Raw genomic sequence first — 16,876 nt, forward strand, 5'->3', positions numbered from 1 at the left:
GATGAAAAGTAGGAAGGTATATTGAAAGAAAAAACAAAAGGTAAATCATTTCAGGATGATTAAACAAAACAAACAAACACAATGCATTCTTTTTTCGTTCAAAGCCAAATTTAAGGGCGACAATTTAAGCGAACAAACCCATTTCATGACTTTTGCTTATATCATTTTCGAAAAAAATGACAATTTTTTTTCGCTCTGTGTGTCCAGCAAAAAAACCCCATTATATTTATTACATGAAATGTCAAATTTTTATGATGAAAAAAACGGCGCCCGAATGAAATAAAACGAAGAAAACATCCATAAATAACAAGTTTTTACACTGTAAATAAAAAAATTTTTATATTTCAAAATAAAATAGAAACAATTGAATGGTTGGAAACAGTTGAAAAAAATGAACATAAACACAGACACAAACACATAGAGAGAGAGTACACAACACAAATGGAGTCACAAACCCCATACGGAATATGGAATGAGAATATTTTTTTTAGCGAACGAAATTATGAACGTGGTATTTTCAATTCTCACGTACACATCATCAATGGTATGACCATCATCATCATTGATGATGATGATGATGATGACCAATGGTATTGTGTTTTTGATAAGAATTTTCCTTCGTTTCGTTTATTCGTTTTACACATTGTATCCATAGATTTTTATTATTATGGTTATGGTTGTTGTTGTTGTTGTTGTTATTGCGATCAAACCTATAAATTATATTTTAACAGTCAGTCTAACAGAAAACTAAAATACTAAAAAACTTATGAAATATAGTCAATATTCGTGGAATAACTTTTTATTATTATTATTATTATGATTATTATGATGTCACAATGTCATTCAGTGTGTGTGTTTTTTTTGCTCACGTACAGTCGTCCCTCGTACAACGCGGTTTTGTCGTTCCGCGTAGTATCGAAACCGCGTTGTACGAAATGCATGTAAAATAGAAGAAATGGCTCGTGTAGTATCGAAACCGTGTTCCGCGTAGTATCGAAACCGTGTTGTACGAGACCTACAAATAGTAGAAATATGGAAATTTGTACCGTGTTATATCGAGACTAAGCTTTAAAACATAATTTTTTTTAATTTAATTATTTTGCGAATTCGATTTTTCAAAACCGCGTTGTATCGAAACCCTGACCGTGTTGTACGAGGGAAAACTGTATAATTTCGCAATTCTAGAACCGCGTTCTATCGAAACCGCGTTGTTCAAGTACCGCGTTGTACGAGGGACGACTGTAGTTTGTTTTTTTGAAAATTTTTTTTCGCATTTGAAGTTCCAAAATCAAACTCGTTCTTCAGTTGGATTCTGCAACATATAAACATTGTTATTTATTTTCGGTTGTTTGTTGTTGATGAAATTTATAGACCAATAAATTAACCCAGAATTGGATGAAAAAAAACCTTGCTTGTCAATTCCAAAAAAAAAATTTGACCCTTATCATATTTGATTTTTTGCATTCCATACACCGATGGAAAAAAATGAAAAAAAAATGGAACAACCATTGTTATCAAGATAAAAAATAATTTTTCTTTTTGATGAAAATAAACAACCGAGAAAAATAGCAGAAACATAAAAATGTCAACCTTATTTTTGTTTTTTGATTCAACGAAATGATATTGCACAATGGCGACTACTATAGTCAGTCAATGTTTTTCAATGTTTTTTCAATGAAAATTTTCTTATTTTTCTGTTTTGTTACTTTATTCTTGATTTGAATGATATAATTTATAGCCAGTAAACAGTAAACAAAAGAAAAGAAAAGAAAAATGTCAATGTTTTATGAAATCTTTCATTAACTAGGTATAAATTAATTTTTTTTTCTTCTTCTTCTTCAAAGTTAGTAATTAAAAATTACTATTTTTCTCTATGGTTGTTTTAGCCAAAAGTAAAATAAAACCCATATATTTATCTTGTGTGTGTGTGTGAAAAGTTCAAAAAAATAAATTAGATAATAAAAAACTCTTTTATTTTCGTTGTTCATAAAGGGTTAAATTCTTTTTTCTTTTTGTCTTTTAAAGGATCATTAAAAGAGGTTGAAATGTTGATTAGTTGATTATATTATTATCATCATCCCAGGTGTTTTACGTATTTTCTTTTCTTTTTTGTTTTTTGTTTGAAATGGTATCTGTACATTGCAATTATATGATAACCACCACCACTATTATCATCATTATTCCTGCCACCATAACAATGTAGCAATGTTGAAATGATTCCAAAAATTTCGGACAATCTTTCTTCCTTTATTTCTAAGGGTTAAATAAATTGTGTTACAATTTGTCTCCAATTCTTTCATCACCATATTTGCGAATTATGGTAATTTTCTTTAATTTTCTCATCCTTTTATTTTACCAGCTAAATGTAGCGATGGCGCCTAAAGATAAAAGTTTGTTTTGCTACTGATTTCGATGATATATTGTGTTTTATTAGCTTGAAAAATTAACTAAAATTTTTTTGGTTATTTACGGGTTGTATTGCTGTATGAAACTTTGTATCACTGTCATCATATTATTATTATGATTTTTTTAAATGAAATTAAATGAAACGAATGAATGAATTTCATTTTGATACATTGTATATACAAAAGAAAAATGAATATTTTTCATTTTTTACATAATTACACAATGTGAACTGATTTTCTTTTTTTTTGAAAATTTCTTGTTGTTGTTGTTGTTGTTGATTGATTGATTTATCAGGCTAACAACAACAACAACAACAACAGTCAATAAGAGATAAGATAAAGATAGATAGATAGAGAGAGAGAGATAGAGAGAAGAGAAAAAACTTTAACAAACAAATCTTTTGATTGATTGATTTATTGATTGATTGTTACTACTGTTTTTCTTCTTCTTCTTTCTTCTTATTGGTCGGTATCATCATCATTATAAAATCGTTATATAAGGTTGGGTCCAATCGATCGATTCGATTGATGATCATTCATCATTCAATCATCATCAACATCAACATCATCATTCAGCCATATCTGATGATTTCACACTTAAACCAAATGAATGAATGAATGAATGAATGAAACTAAATAAAATTGATTAATGTGATTATTAATCACATTAATCGATCGATCGATCGATGATTGGGGTGGGATCTTCATCATCATAATCAAATAAAATCAATTTTGTAGATGGCGCTTTTTAGTGATATACAAACAAAACTTGAACAACACTATATTGAACACAAAAAAAAAAGACATTTAATGATGCCACAAGTTGTTGTTGTTGTTGTTGCGGCCCATTTTTATTATTGTTTGTTTGTTTGATGATAATCATCCGACACACAAGCATTATCATTGTCTTTTCATTGATGGGATACAAGGACAAACTGGGGAAAACAAAATCTTTGTCTTGATGTCGAATGTGACAAAATTTCTGAGATAAATGTGGGGAAAAAGTTGATGTGGCTTGAAAATGCTTGAAAATGCTGAATATTATCTTACCACAAAAAAAAAGCAAGATAAAATCCAAAGATCTTTGTTTTTGGTCTGAGATAACAGCGAAATTATTTATTTATCTGAAAAAACTAACTAAAATTTAAATTTTAAATTTTTTCACGTTTTTTTGTTTTGCTAATAATTTTCTTTTTCTTTTTTTCTTTTCTTTTGTTCTGATATAGGTATGTGGTGGACGTTTATCCCAACGGACAATCTTTCTTTCTTTGTTTTTTTATATTCATGATTACTGATTCTGAACTGAGTTTGTTTATGGTGACAACAAAAAAAAAGTTTGTTTTTAAAATGAATAAAAATTCTTCGAATCAAATCAAAAAGAATCACTTTGTTTCAATGATGAGGATGCTACCATGATAGTTACAATGTTGTAATGTTTTTTCTCTTTTTTTTCAAACTGATCAGTATCAATGATATTACCATAATCAAATGAATTTCCTTTCTTTCGCTTGCTTGTTTCCAAAAAAAAAGTTTCTGAATTTTGATGATGATGATCATCAACCAACCAACCAACTAAGCTCATCATAATCATAATCATCATTTGATTCGGATCATCAAACTAGCAACAAAAAAAAACATTTTAGCCAGCAAAAATTGAAAAAAATATAAAGTTTTTTTCAATTTTTTTTTGGTACAAGTTTGATTCTCTCTTCCCAACTCGAATAGCCCAAAAAAAATCATGTTGTAGAGGTTAATTCATCCAGAAACAATGACAACCAAACAACATTAGCCGATGAAAATAGATTTTCGTTGTTTTTGTTTTTTAACCCCCTTAATAATTAATATATGGATCATTGAAGAAAACAATAACAACAATTTTTTTCTGTTGTTTTAGATAGAATGTATCTACTTTGTTTTTCATTTAATAATTATTCTTTGAAATTATTATTGTTTGATCCCTTAGATATGATTTTTTTTGTTTAGTTCCCCATAGAAAACTCAAAAGAAAATTGATTTAAATTATGATATGGATAATGTTTGCTACATTCATTCATTCATTCAGTAACATATTTACAAACGATTACATTCAAACCATACATACCATTGATTGGTTCAATACTCATTCTCTCTCTCTCTATGGCTGTTTGTCTTGTAAAATGATTCTGAAATTCTGAATTTAGGATGTTTGTTGAGAATGCATTTTGTCTTTTTTTTTCTTTTTTTTTCTGGGTGCACAATTATTTTTCCCAGTTGGATTTTTTTTCGTTTGTTTGTTTGTTTTTCAGTTTTGCCTGCTATTAATTCAAATTAATTGGCCAGAATTGATTAGATGGCCATATTTTTTCTGTTTTCTGTTTTGAAAATTTATTTTTCTCTCTTGTTTTCGTCGATGATTCATGCAATTTAAATGAAGAAAAAAAATAACAAAATATTAATTGAATATACAACCATTCGGTAGTTCTATTCAGAAAGGACAAAAAAAACTTTCCAGAAAAATAGAGGGAAATTTCCGAGAAATGTTTTCTTTTTCATGAGGTTATTTTGATTAACATCACATAATGATAATGATGACCATTTCAAATCAAAATAAAATTTCTCTACGGCTATTTCACAGCCAATTTTCAAAATTGGTAATTTAAATTTGAAATCATTGTCATTCGTTGTGTGTGTGTAAATAGGCGACATTTATCTTACATAAAGCAAAAAAAGAACAAGAAAAAAGGTCAAGTTTTCTTGAAAATTGATGTTTGTTTGCATATCATCATCACCATAATTTAATGAAATTTTTAAGAAAAAAAAAACATTATTGATCAAATTGCAGGAATTGAAAACAAACAAACAAACAAAAAACATTAAAAACGATCATCGTCAAAATGATGATCATCAAAATGGCCATTATCGTCTGCTTTTAATGATATCATCATCGAATCGTTTTTATCATTCGTTTTTCGTTTATGGGAGTATTTTGAATCGATATTTTTTTTTTTTTTTTTTGATTATCATTTCTCAATAGCACCAATCACACATAATCACCAAATGATTATATACCTTTTGAAGAATGTTTTCTAGTTTTGCCATCCCAATCCATTGAATTACATTTGATGATAATCATTAGGCGTCAAAAAAAACAAAAAAAAAAAAATCATTGGCAATTAGATTTGGCGATTTATCGAGAAAAGCTGTTTTTGCTTTGTTTGTATGTGTGTGTGAAAATAAAATTTTTAACCCCGAATTATCCTTTTTTTTTGAAATTGTTTTCCTGAAACATTTTTATCTAATATATAAAAAACTCTTGTAAAGTGGAAACCTCAATAATGATGATAATGATGGAAAATAAACACCCAAAACAAAACAAAGCAAAGATCATTTTCAAAATGAAATGATGATAATTTGCCTGTTGCAACTATACCTAATATACCTTTCTATTGTCGATGATGATAATCAAAATCTAATCAAAATCTAACAACAACAACCGCAACAACAGCAACAGAATTGAATTGAATTGGATAAAAAAAAATATCCATTATGAGTGATGACACCCAAACAATTTTTTTCAAGCAATTGATGTTTGTTTGTTTGTTTGTTTGTTTGTCTTTGTGTGAATAGGTCAAATGTCGAAACTAATTTGAATGATCATCATCAGGATGATGATGATGGTAATGATGATAATGGTAAACAAACAAAACAAACAAAACAAACGACCGCTTCTGTATTTTATATATATCTGTTGCTTTTAAAAACCGCAAAATGTGTCTCCTCGCCATCATTCAATATTGATGATAATGATACATGCTACATGCTATTCATATTTAGATAATTTTTTTGTTTTGTTCAAAAATTGAAAGGACAGATGAATGAATGATGGAAATCTCAATCAAAAACTCATCAACTTATCATTTATCATGACACTTGTCCAGTGTAAAAAAAAATGATGATTAGGTAATGATTATTTCTATGGAAAAGTTGCCATTGTCTTGATGGTGATTTGGTTGAATTTTCAATGATTGTTTAGTATTCAAGTCATTCTGAACACTCATTGAAACAAGACAAAAAACAAAAAACAAACAAAACAAAGATGATATCATCATCATCATCCATTTGAATTTGGTTTTTTTTTGTTCAATTCATTTTTCCACTCAGGTAAAGGTCAATGTTGTTGTTGTTAAGCATACAGGTTATTTTTTTTTTCGCTAATTTTAAACATTTTTCTTTTCTTTTTATGGATTCGGTTTTGTGGTCACACACATGCACACAGATGATAATAATATCCAAAACAATACCATCATCATCATCATCATCATCATCCATTTCCTTTCATTTCTCGCTTCGTTACATTGATAGTAATCTTGTTTCGGTGATGGACGAAAATTATTATTATTATTTTTATTTTTTTACTTTTTTTTCCGTTTAATTACACACCTTATACTCACTCAGTCAGTCACAACAATTTTATCAACTTGAAAGACATTGGACAATCAGCCAACTAACTAAACTCAATATAGCCAAGCGCCAGAGAGAGAGAGAGAGAGAGAAAAAAAAAAGATATGACAATCACACACACACACACAATTCTCCCATTGGAATTTCTATTCATTCATTCATTCATTGTTGATTAAAATATTACTTTTATCGTAGGTGTTTGTTATCTTCTTTTTTCTTGTTTCTTTCATTTATTTTCTGGCTAAATAGACATTCATTTCAAATACAAAAAAACAAAAAGAAAGGATTGATTAAGCCATCAACTTGATTGTGTGTGTGTGTGTGTGTGTGTATTTATGGGTGATGGATTAATCAATTCTTTTCACAATTTAAAGAATATCACCATGGATTCTAGTCGCTGTTGTTGCTGGTCTAGTTTTTTATTAGAAAACAAAAAAACAAAAACTAATAAACAAATATCCATTACCTGAATGAAAAATGAACAAAATTTTTCATTCAAATGAATTCAGACTGAGAGAAAAAAAAAACGAACCAGAATTTGAACTTTCCAAATAATTATTGTTTATTTGGACGTTTTTTGTTAAAAAAAATTTGATTTTTTTTCAATTTTCACATCATCATCATCATACACCTGTCGTATTTGTAAACCTAAAAGAAAAAAAAAACTGATATTACCTATCAATTTATCGCTGCATTCATTGAACTTTACATATCATCATCAACCCGGTTGAAAAATGGATGAATTTTTTTTCAAATGTTACATAATGAATGAATGAATAAAACTGAGCAAACATAAAACCCAAAAAACCTAAACTCGAAATTTTTTCCATTCTTTTTTATCATTGAATTTAAACTGGCTTCGGGTGAATTAACCGGTGAATTATTATTATTATTATTATCATTATACAATTTTTCGGATCACCAGGTGATTAAATTCAGAAAAAATGAAAAATGATGATTATGATGATGATGATTTTTTGGGGATTTTCGGTGATCATTTTTTCTTTACCTTGTTCGTCACCAAACAACAACAACCAGAAAATATTACGCCCATGAAATTTAGTTGTTGGTGGAAAAAAAGGAGCTGTAAAGTACATACTCGGTACTTTTCAACCATTTTCTGCTGCTGCTGCTGTTTTTTTTTAAATGGTTCGCTGAGCTTTCAACCCATTCAATAATGGCTTGTTGTTGTTGTTGTTGTTGTTGTTTACCTTTATTCATCATTATGTAATACATCCTTGTTGTTTTTCGAAATGGAAAAAATTGAGAAAGAAAGAAATACAGAAGTTACCATGCCGATCATCATCAATTTATAGGTGTTGACCAAAAATGAACGTGCAAAACACTTTTCCATCCGAAATTCAGTAAAACAAGAAGACAAACAAACAATTCAGGTGTCAATTTCACTGGCCAAAACAAAAACAACAACAACAACAATATGATCGGTTTGGAAAAAAAAATTGTCACACTTGACGTGACATTCTGACTGACTGAATGATCATGGTATTGATGATCATAATGATGGTAATATTGATGTATCGTGTGCGTGATGTTAATGTGATAAATAAACAACAACAACAACAAATATGGATTGCAAACAACAACAGTACTGAAAACAACTATGAAAACGTTGCAAATTCCTAAATTGTTTGCTTGTTCGTTTGAATTGTAGCCACAAAAAAATGGCCAATGATAATATCGTTGTTTGATCATCATCATAATCAATGATTGATTGGAAAAAAACATGACATTTTGAAATTCAATGAATTTTGTAAATAAATTTTTGATTTGAAAAAAATTTTACAGGGTGCTTTCACAAGGCGATCATTATTTGCGAATTGATTCGGTTCAATGATGATGATAAGTGTGTTCTGTATTTGGAAAATCAATTTGAATTGGAAAAAATTTTCGGAAAATTTTCGGAAATTTATTTTTGAAAAAAGAAAGAAAATTCTCATAATGTAAATGGATGTTTGAAACCGGAACCACTTTGAATCATTTTCCATTTTCAATAACGATGATGATGAGAAGTGCGAAAAAAAGATATCAAAAAAAAGAAAAGAAAAGAAAATCTTTTCAAATAGGAAATTGTATTCATATCAGAAGATTATCAGAATGGAGAGAAGCTAGAATAAATGGAGATGGAAAATTGATGGCCGATTCTCTCGAAGAATTGCAAGAAAGAAAACTTATATTTTTCCTATTAGAATTGCCGGCATTTTTTTTCATCATCATCTTGTTGTTGTTGTTGGCCAACAATTGAACCGGAATCAATTCTCCGGAAAACTCTATATTTTTTCGAATAGAATCATGTTTTCATCATCATCATCTGATCCTCATATTTGATTCTTTCTTTCTTTTTTTTGTTCAAAATGTATCAAATATCAACACATCACACACAGACAGACACATTAATATAGCAACAAAATTTGATTGTTTGGGGATTCTATGATTCTTTCATTCATTGTATTGAATGCTTGTGTAAATGCCAAAAGGAGAAAAAAAAATGCCGGAATTTTTCCCATTCATTCATTCGATTCATTCGATTCATTTGATTTGCAAAATTGTCCTATTCACCCATCAGCCACTCATAGTGAATGATGAGTAAAAAGAGATAGAGAGGCCAATTGGCACTTGCATCAACATTCAACATTCGAAAAAAAAACGACCGGCATACATTAAACAATTCAATGCTGCTCATCATTAAATCGATAGTCATTTTTTTCCTTTTGCTATTTTTCTTGCAAGGAATAATGATGAAATTGGAATAAATCGATGCTGTTTTTTACAACAGCAGAATAGGAAAAAAACCAGAGAATCAAATCGATTTGAATGAATAAAATGTTTTGGAATTGGAAAGAAAGAAATCAGAATAATAATATGGGCTCGATTGGAATCCATTTGCACCCAAACACACACACATTGAAAAGTCGAAATGGAAAATAGACCGGCTTTTTTCTTCTCTCTCTCTCTCTCTCTCTCTAGCTATTTCCTACGACAACAACAACAACAGTTAAATATATTCAAGAATCAAAAATAAAAGATTATGTTTTCCTGTTGTTGTTGTTGTCGACGATGATAATGTTTGTTTGTATCAGGGATATTCGAGTGCGAACAAAAAAAAAACAAAAAAACAAACGAAAATGAAATGAAAAATTCGGGTGAAAATGTCTTTGGAGAATTTTATTGTTGTTGTTGTTTGAAAAACGAAAAAACGAAAAACTACAGAATATTTAGCAGGGATTTTTTTGCCATTTCACTACACTGTTAAAAATGGTATGACTTTATAAGTTCCTAAATTGGAAGTGTGGACTTATAAGTTCACATTAGACCAAGTGAACATATAAACTCACTTTAAGGAATTGTGAGCTTATAACTTCACTTTAAGGAATTGTGAGCTTATAAGTCCACACTTCCACTTTATGAACTTATAACTTCACTTTAAGGAATTGTGAGCTTATAAACTCATACGAGAACGTTGTGAGTTTATAACTTCATACGAGAAAAAATGTGAGGTTTTTAAAATAAAAATAAAAACCCCTATACGCAAGCGTTTTTTTTTTTTATTAAAAAAATCTTGATGCGCAAGTGAAATTAAATTAAATTATTGAAGTTTTTAATTATTTTTCATTTAAAGATATATTATTAATTATTATAATTATTAAACAAGGCTAATAGAAATTTATCAATAGAAATCGGCTCAGGAACATGAAAAGAGAACCCGACTTGGTTTTCATTGTTCGATCCATCTTTATAGATTATGACCTCGTGATCAAATGGACAAATAAAGTAAATTAGAATCTTTGCATTCATTCGACACTTGTCGGCATTGAAGTTGAGACAGATAGCAATCGAACATCCCCAACATAAATGTCATTCTTTCTCAATCTTAGCTTGATTCGGTGTTATTGTAGGTAGTGATAAAAAATACTTAAAACAAAACCAATGAGATTAGGAAAAAACATGGAACAAGTTAGACATAAACAACAATCATATTCAATGAACAAACCTGATAACCAAATTTTGTAAACGAACCACACTTAACAAAAATAATGAATAACAACTAATCGAACAGTAGTTTAAATAATCAAAACAGAACCCTAACAGCTAATTTCAATTATGAGGGCGCTCGTCGCCTCCACATGAATTCAAAATTTTTCAAAAAAATTTTCCAAGTCCAAAAATCCAATTTTTTTTTGAGTTTGTAATTTGAAAAAATAAAATAAAATCAAAATTGTGATTTTATAACTTCACTTTAAGGAATTGTGAACTTATAAACTCATACGAAAAACGTTGTGAGTTTGTAATTTGAAAAAATAAAATAAAATCAAAATTGTGATTTTATAACTTCACTTTAAGGAATTGTGAACTTATAAACTCATACGAAAAACGTTGTGAGTTTGTAATTTGAAAAAATAAAATAAAATCCAAAATTGTGATTTTTTAACTTCACTTTAAGGAATTGTGAGCTTATTAACTCATACGAAAAACGTTATGAGTTTATAACTTCATACGAAAAACCATGTGAGTTTATAACTCCATTCATAAAACATTATGAGTTTTTAATTTTAAAAAAATAAAATTAAATCCAAAATTAGAATTTTTAAAGTCATACGAAAAACGTTGTGATTTTATAACTCCATACGAAAAACGTTGTGAGTTTATAACTTCATACGAAAAACCATGTGAGATTATAAGTCCATTCGAAAAACATTATGAGTTTTTAATTACAAATAAAATCCAAAATTCGAATTTTTAAACTCATACGAAAAACGTTGTGATTTTATAACTCCATACGAGAAATAATGTGAGTTTATAATTTCATACAAGAAAAAATGTGAACTTATAAGTCCACACTTCCACTTTATGAACTTATAAAGTCATACCATTTTTAACAGTGTACTTTCAAATGTAAATTGTTGTTCATTTCAACCCGGGTTTTTTCTGTTTTGTTTTATTCTGGTGCCTGTATTTGAAATCGATTTTTGGAAAATAAAAAAAAATCAAAAAGTTTTAATCAGCCGGATTCTTGACTTTTGAAAATTCATTCAGATCATTGAATGTTCTTGTTTTTCGTTTTTTCGGTTTTCGGTTTCGTCATTTTTAACCGAAAATTATCTTCCGAAAATAACCAAGAAATATGTATTGAGATGGTGTGATTGAGATTGTCAAACGAAAAAAACCGAGAAAAAACCGAAATGTGAAACGAAATGGAAAAAAAACTGGTGATGTTTGTGTGTGTGTGTGCATAGTGCGAATGATTTTCTTTCTTTTTTTCTGGAAAGCCGCTCCACAAATTCCACATGATGCCGAATATATAACCGAAAAAAAATTGAAATCGAAACCAAATGCGACATTCAAATAACCATTCAGCCGAATATGTGTTGGTAATCAAAATCAAAATAACGAAAAATAATATCTTTTTTTCCGTTTCTTCAGAGTTTTTTTACGGGTTTTAAACAATCTCGACCCGAAAGAAAACAAAAAAATGAAAGAAATCCTAAAAAGAGAATAATGATGACGATAATGCTACTTATTTTTTTTCTCCTTGCTTGTTTTGATTTGAAGAAAAAAAAAATTCCCGACTAAATTCGCTAGAAAAACCCTAGATAGAAATTCTCTCTCTCTCACTCACTCGGTGTTAAATCGTATGCAAATACCATTTTTTTTCTGATGCGGGCAAAACATTTCGGAATAGAAATTCTTTTGGCCTTAATTCGAATTGTTTTTCTGAGATATTTTATTTTTTTCCATTTCTCAATATTCAATTCAATTCCTACAGTAGTCATTCATCCATCCAGTTTGAATATTTGTCTCTGTGTGTTTGTTTTGGGTGAAGGATTAACTTTTAAACTTTTTTTTCTGGCTTTGCCAAAAAAAAAGTATCCATTTTCAAATCTAAAACCCAAAATCATTTCGATGCATTTTTTCCGGCATTTGATTTTTTTTTTCGTTGCCTTCAAATATAAAAAAAATGTTTCCAATTCATTCGGTTTTCATTTGTCGAGTCTGTTGGTGGAAATAGTATTTGCATTTGGCATTTTTATATAGATGAAAATTTGTCAAAGGAAAAAAACCCGAATGGATAATAAATGAGGAAGCTTATTTCTCTGTAATATCACCATTTCGGAGTGAGAAAAAATTTCAAATTCCAGTCATCAAGAGAGAGAGAGAGAGAGAGAGAGAGAGAGAGAGAGAGAACCAGCGAAACAAATTTACCTGAAAATTCAAAAATAAAATAATAATAATGCAGTTTTTGACACCTGATAACAAAAAAAATATACTTTTTTTTATTACCGTAAATGTGATAAAATAATAATAATAATAATTCTGTATGGAATTCCGACTGCGAAAAAAACACATTTTTATCATTTTTTTTACCGATATTCAAATTGGCAAAAGTTGATGAGAAAAAATGGAAAAATTTAGAGCAAACGAATAACCATATTGAATGAGAATTCCATTATCTAATCAACAAATTTTCTTCATAAGTTTTTTTGGTATGCGATAAAAAAACAAATTATTTTTCACACATGGGTCCGATTCGGTGTCTGATTTATTTCTCAGATAACAAACAAACAACAACTTAAGCTGATTTAGTTTTGTTTTTGTTGTTTGTTTGTTTGTTTATTTTCATTGATCGAACCCAGAAAATTATTTACACAAAAAAAAGACCATAGATGACAAGTGTGTGTTAACTTTATAAAGGTGATAAGTTAATTATATAAGGATGTATTTTTTTTATCAACAAAAAAAGATATGATTAATCAATGTCAGATTGGTTTTCTCAATATTCTCTTTGGAAAGGTCGAAAAAAAATTAATTTGCATAAATATAGATTTTGCAAAACAAAAAACAGAAATTCTTCAAGTTTTTATCAATCAAAATTGATCTAAATCTTATTGTTTTTTTTCGTTTTTGTTTATTTATGATATCCACCATTGGCCATTTAAGAAACGAAGAATCATAATGTTGATGATGAAAATCAGTCACCTTCATTCTATGTTTATTTTGTTTTGTTTATTTTTAGTCAAAAAAATAAAAGGTGATGATGATAATGATGATTATGATTATGATGAAAAGATTAATTTCTTTATTATTCATAAAGCTCAGTTTTTTGTTTTGTTTTGTTTGCATTTTGCATTTTTCATTGTTTCATATTTCATAATTTTTCCTATCGTAAATTCATTAATTCACACCAACCATTCATTCATTCATTTGGTAGCTTTTTTTTCTAAAATATATTCATAATCATCGAAATTTTTCTAGTTTCGTTTCGTTCCAAAAGATAGAATAAAATGAATTTGCATTTTGTTTCTTTCAGTGTTTTTGTTAGTTAGTTCGTTCCACCTTTATTCATGATTATCATCATAATAATAATAAATCTTTTTTTCTGTATAACCAAACAGCAAACAATACATCCAGTCAGCCACATTACTAAGGTAAACCAAAGATGGCCATGATAGGAAAAAATATTTCAATAGGAAATTTTTTAATATTTTTTTTTTTGTTTGGCATCTTTGGTATATTGACTTTGTGTGATGGCTCAATATATATTCATTTTGCTTCAATAGATTCCCTTGTTTTGTTTTTGTTTTGTTCATGATCCTGCCATAATGATTAATAAGAATAAATTATCATTATTATCATTATCAATATGTAAATTTTTTTTCTGTTGTTATAAAAATACATAATCCCTTTATCTTTCTTTCTAAATATTTATTTAACACGTGTATTTTTGTTTCATATCTGTCTGCCTGTGTTCAATGTTGCAAGTCAGTGTTTTTCAGTTTTCTTTGCAAAAAAATCCATTGCATAATTTGAATAATGAATATTTGGAGGAAAATAATGTTTTTTTCTTTTCTTCAATGTCAAAGTTGATGACATTTTTTTTTGCCTGCCTGTTGTATTAAGTGAAATACATAAACAACAACATATTTAAAATTCCATTAATCATTTTCAGTTGAAATAGTCAAAAAAAACTAATCATCAATGTTGTTTAATTTTTAAACAACAACAACAAGTCATCAATATGGAAGAGAGATTGTAAAAGAGTGTCATTGCCATTATCGTCGTCGTTGCTGTTGAAATAGTGCGATCCAAAAACCAGTAGAAATAGTAATTTACCTTTCCTTTTCCAATAAACTATATTATTATCTTTCAATCATTATTATCATCATTGTTGATTAAGTTGACATTATCATTATCATCAACGACTGTTATTATTATCATCATTATTAAAGGTATTTAAAATGTCACCGAAAAAAAATGTCAAATGGCAATTCCGCATATAATGACGATGATGATATTGAATTGTTTTTTTTGTTTCGTTTAAAATCGTAAAAAATTTTCATTCGTTTTTTGGTTCGGTTTTCAAATGGCAGAAAATCTCTTTTTTTCCCGAGTTGAAAAGAATTGAGTTTCGCTGGTTGATGGCTGTGTTTTATTCACATAATAATGGCCATTTAATGGTAATAAAATGCAAATTTTATCATCATCATCATTATTGTTTTTTTTTGCGTTAAAATTTCATCGGTCGGTTTTTTTCGTTTTTTCTGGTTCGGCGTTATGATATTTTATTTCTTTTTTCGGCATTTTAAATATTCGGCCGATTCGGTTCAAATAGTTTGCACTTTTTTTTTGGTTCATCCAACTTTATCTCTTTCCAATGATGAATCAGAATTGTGACAGATGATGACATTCAGGGTCGAAATAGACTCAATACAGCACATAATCTTCACCAAATCTTTACACCTTTTTTTCTTTCTTTGATATGGTTTCGGTTTATTTTATCATTTTATTTACGATTTTTACGATTAGCCATTTTATTCTTATTTCCATTACAAATTCATCGCTTTTCTTCTTTTAAATCGTATTTAAAACTGAGAAATAAACTGACTGACTGACCGAATGATTGAAATAATTTTGCAATCAAGGAATAAGACACACAGAGAAAAAAGCAGATTCAAATTTCATCAAGTTTTCCTTCGCTGTTTCATTGACTTTTCGCTAGAAAAAAATAGATTAAATCTAATTAATACCAAAAGGTCTTTGTACTTGGTTTTTCTGTTCCTGATTTGGATTTATTTTCTGAAACAAAAAAGAATCTTTATTCGACAGACATAATATATTTCATTTTTATTCCTTGTCTAGGTCATTTACGAGAAAAAACATGTGATAAATTCTATTTATTGATTGAATTTAGTCTGGCCCCGAGTTTGTTTAGTTACAATTTGAATTTTTCTCGGTCGTCGTCGTCATTCTCATTATTATCATCGGTTATTCATTGAAAACTTGTTAAAGAAAAATTTTGAAAATTCCCGACACCGAAAATGAAAAAAAGGCAGCAATGTAAATGAAAGAAAATTGATTGAATCCAAACACGCAAATTGCCGCCTGGAAATTTTTTTTTTTTTAATTTCTTTCTTTGGTTTTTAATCTTCTTTTAGTTTTTTTGGGGGGTTTCAATTTCATTCTTGAATCATGTTCGGTTAATATAGCCGCCGTCGTCTGGAACGTTATGATGACTTATGATGGCGCCAAGGGCGTCAAGCTGTGTGTGTGTGTGTAGGTTATCCACCCACACATACAGACACACGCCGTTTTACATTAAGATTAGATTTACATTCATTGCCATACGCTCGTCGTTTCCAAAACAATTAATCATTGCGATTTTTCGCCTAACAAAAAACAAAAAAATTCATTTGATATTCTATACTCGGTTCTTCTTTGCTAATAATAATAATGATTTTTCCTTTTTTTCCGGGGGGAAAACACACTGTTTACAACTTAACACCCACGTACAAACAAACAAACAAACAATTATTGATTGATTGAATTATGCGAAATTAGTAATCGAATCCAAAATGAAATGATTGTTTCATGAATATTCAATACACGAATTGCTTGAACAGAAAAAAAAATCAATAAATTCTTAGAAACAACAGAAAAGATTCTTTAGAAATTCTGATTGAATTTTGCATTTTCGCCTGAAACTCTGAATATTATTCAACACTGTCGGATTTTTGTTT

The 16,876-nt window shown here is 28.7% G+C and overlaps 1 long non-coding RNA gene across 1 annotated transcript; it reads right to left on the minus strand.

Moving 5' to 3' along the window:
- Window positions 1–10,439: 10,439 nt before the first annotated feature.
- Window positions 10,440–11,256, minus strand: LOC142646378 (uncharacterized). The gene is made up of 2 exons (XR_012847335.1): window positions 10,855–11,256; window positions 10,440–10,775 (listed from the first exon to the last, which is right to left on the minus strand). It is a non-coding gene; the product is annotated as an uncharacterized LOC142646378 (long non-coding RNA).
- Between the last annotated feature and the right edge of the window lie 5,620 nt (window positions 11,257–16,876).

This window comes from Dermatophagoides pteronyssinus, unplaced genomic scaffold (genome assembly GCF_027571235.1).
Source record: "Dermatophagoides pteronyssinus isolate colony J.1.1.1.1 unplaced genomic scaffold, Derpt_VIB-CSIC_2022.12 sq0003, whole genome shotgun sequence".
In the NCBI taxonomy this organism is placed as follows: domain Eukaryota; kingdom Metazoa; phylum Arthropoda; class Arachnida; order Sarcoptiformes; family Pyroglyphidae; genus Dermatophagoides; species Dermatophagoides pteronyssinus.